The sequence below is a fragment of the Cherax quadricarinatus genome, chromosome 2 (assembly GCF_038502225.1).
Source record: "Cherax quadricarinatus isolate ZL_2023a chromosome 2, ASM3850222v1, whole genome shotgun sequence".
Classification (NCBI taxonomy): domain Eukaryota; kingdom Metazoa; phylum Arthropoda; class Malacostraca; order Decapoda; family Parastacidae; genus Cherax; species Cherax quadricarinatus.
The window spans coordinates 4,552,095-4,555,354 of NC_091293.1; positions in this window are offsets into that span (position 1 = coordinate 4,552,095).

Genomic DNA, 3,260 nt, shown 5'->3' on the forward strand with positions numbered 1-3,260 from the left:
TCCTGGTAGTCACTCCCTCCCAAGCCATACCTATAAGGGTTATGCAGTGGAGGATGTTGAAGTGTTCTCTCCAAAATTCCCTTAGGGTCAAGTGAGTGTCTGTGGTCAGTCAAGCACCTGTGAAACATTGCTTTTGTGTAGAGTTTTTTAAAGTTTGCAATAACCTGCTGGTCTATGGGTTGGAGGGGAGGAGTGGTATTCGGGGGCAAGAACTTGACTGTGATGAATCCAAGCTCCTCGAAAATTAGATCATCCAAGTTTGGAGGATGAGCAGGTGCATTGTCCATTACTAGCAGGCACTTGAGATCCAATTTCTTTTCCAGGAGATACTCCTTCACACTAGGGCCAAACACTTCATTGAACCACTCGACGAAAATTTCCCTCGTGACCCATGCCTTACTATTAGATTTCCAAAACACACACAATTTACTCTTCATAACATTGTTTTTCCTGAACACTCTGGGATTTTCAGAATGGTACACTAGTAATGGCTTCACTTTGAAATCCCCACTAGCATTAGCACAGAACATTAGCATCAGCCTGTCTTTCATAGGCTTGTGTCCTGGCATTGCCTTTTCCTCTTGTGTAATGAAGGTCCTCTTTGGCATTTTCTTCCAAAAGAGGCCTGTTTCATCACAATTGAACACTTGTTCAGGTTTCAGTCCTTCAGCCTCTATGTACTCCTGGAATTCATGCACATATTTTTCAGCCGACTTGTGGTCCGAACTGGCAGCCTCACCATGCCTTACCACACTGTGTATGCCAGTACGGTTCTTAAATCTCTCAAACCAGCCTTTGCTGGCCTTAAATTCACTCACTTCACCACTATTTGCAGGCAATTTCTTTACCAAATCTTCATGCAACTGCCTAGCCTTTTCACAAATAAACTAAGTCATAAGAGTATCTCCTGCTAATTGTTTCTCATTTATCCACACCAATAATAACTTCTCAACCTCTTCCAGTACTGGTGATCTCATTTTTGTCAGCATAGTTACTCCCTTTGCAACAACAGCATCCTTTATTTCATTTTTCTTGGCTATTATGGAACATAAGGTTGTGTAGGGTTTCTTATACATCCTGGACAGTTCGGCCACACTTGTACCACTTTCATATTGTTCAATGATGTTTTTTTTTAAATTCAAACGTATTTCTCACCTTCTTTACCACAGGCTTGGCATTAGGAGCTTTCTTAGGAGCCATGGTAGCTTATTTAGTACTTGCAAGCACTAAAATAAATGGAATATTATGAAATATTTCGCTGGAGCACGTGAGGGGACCTTCGCTCACTGGTAAACAATGCCAGAATGGCTGCCGCCCTGGCTCACGCTGTGGGTACGCGTCCCGGACGAACTACGACCGACTCGCGAGTCAACCTATGAAAAGCGAGTCCATGTTTATACGAAAATACCTCTGATTGGTGAATTTTACGATTGCCGGGAACTACGAAAAGCGGGGGACCACTGTAATTTTACATTGCTTATGTTTGCTATAATAGCCAAATTGTAAATATATTGCTTTACATTATTATTTGACTTAGTTACATTGTTAGGTAGGTTGTAACATTTATATATTATTATTATGTGCTCATAGTTCAAGTCTTGATTGTCTAACTACTGTAATTATTGCTCGTGGCTCGTTACTCTGCCGGCTTCCCGGTGTTGCTGGGCAGCAACTGTCCACGAAGCAATCACGTGATCAAGGGGGGGGTGTTCACACCTCGCGTGGAGTAGTCAGTCTGGGCAAGACTCTCTTGGTGGTTGGACGTATTCCTGACAAGACGTGCCTAACTCTCCTTTATTGACCCTTGTTGGAAGATCGTCTCTGTCGCTTTCTTGTTGTTGTTTCTGTAGAACTGTTCACAGAACATTGTCTAGACTTAGTGATTTTAGACATTATACTGAGGTTGTGTGTCGCATAGACACTCTGAGCAACTCAGGTCCTGAGCTGTAGCTTCTGACCTAACTTGTACTGGTATCTGTGTACTGTCACAGTCGGGGATTTTCTTGTGCTGAACTTAGATTCAGTAGTATGGGAGTTTTGTGGCTTTTGTGGAGGATCTGCTGATGGTCTCTACTTAGTGTCGTTATATTATCTCCTTGTTCCTGATTCTGTGTCGCAGTTGCTTGTTATATTGCTATTGGGCTTAACGGTCGTTTTATTGTTCAAGCAAGCTGTTCTGATTGCCAGGTGGTCAAGAAGTTAGATTATGTGAGGACTTTGTCAGTCACTGGGTTAAGTCTAGTCGAGTCGTGAGACATAGCGAACTATTTAGAGCACGCACTTACACACATACACACAAACTTATTTGTATATTGTATTATTAAAGGTTAATGTACCAGAAGGTAATTAAGATATGAAGATGTGATATGTGCCTTCAGCACAATACTACTGTACACAAGAAAAGCGATTATTATTAATTTGTTTAAATTAATTTATTTTAATTTGATAATATACTCCTAGACATCTTGATTGTTAATAAATTTATTAAATTTTAATTTCTTTAGTTAGTAACCTACCAGTTGCAATCTTGAAGCACTAATAATTATTATTGAATTCTAATGGATAATTGGACCAGGATACTGACTACTTGTTACGAAAACCCAGTAACAGGCTGAATGCTAGAAGGACAGTACTTTCTAGTATTCACTGGAGATCTCTATGCTTATTAGAAATCGCGTTTTTTGTAACAAGGAGTCTTGGTTTTTAGGTTGTGTAGGAGTCTTGGTTTTAGGATGTGCAATAGTCATGGTTTTAGGATGTGCAAGAGTCTTGGTTTTAGGATGTGCAAGAGACATGGTTTTAGGATGTGCAGGAGTCTTGGTTTTAGGATGTGCAATAGTCATGGTTTTAGGATGTGCAATAGTCATGGTTTTAGGATGTGCAATAGTCATGGTTTTAGGATGTGCAATAGTCATGGTTTTAGGATGTGCAATAGTCATGGTTTTAGGTTGTGAAGAAGTCTTGGGTTTAGGATGTGTAGGAGTCTTGGTTTTAGGATGTGCAATAGACATGCTTTTAGGATGTGCAGGAGTCTTGGTTTTAGGATGTGTAGGAGTCTTGGTTTTAGGATGTGCAGGAGTCTTGGTTTAAGGATGTGTAGGAGTCTTGGTTTTAGGATGTGCAATAGTCATGGTTTTAGGATGTGCAGGAGTCTTGGTTTTAGGATGTGTAGGAGTCTTGGTTTTAGGATGTGCAATAGTCATGGTTTTAGGATGTGCAGGAGTCTTGGTTTTATGATGTGTAGTCTTGGTTTTAGGATG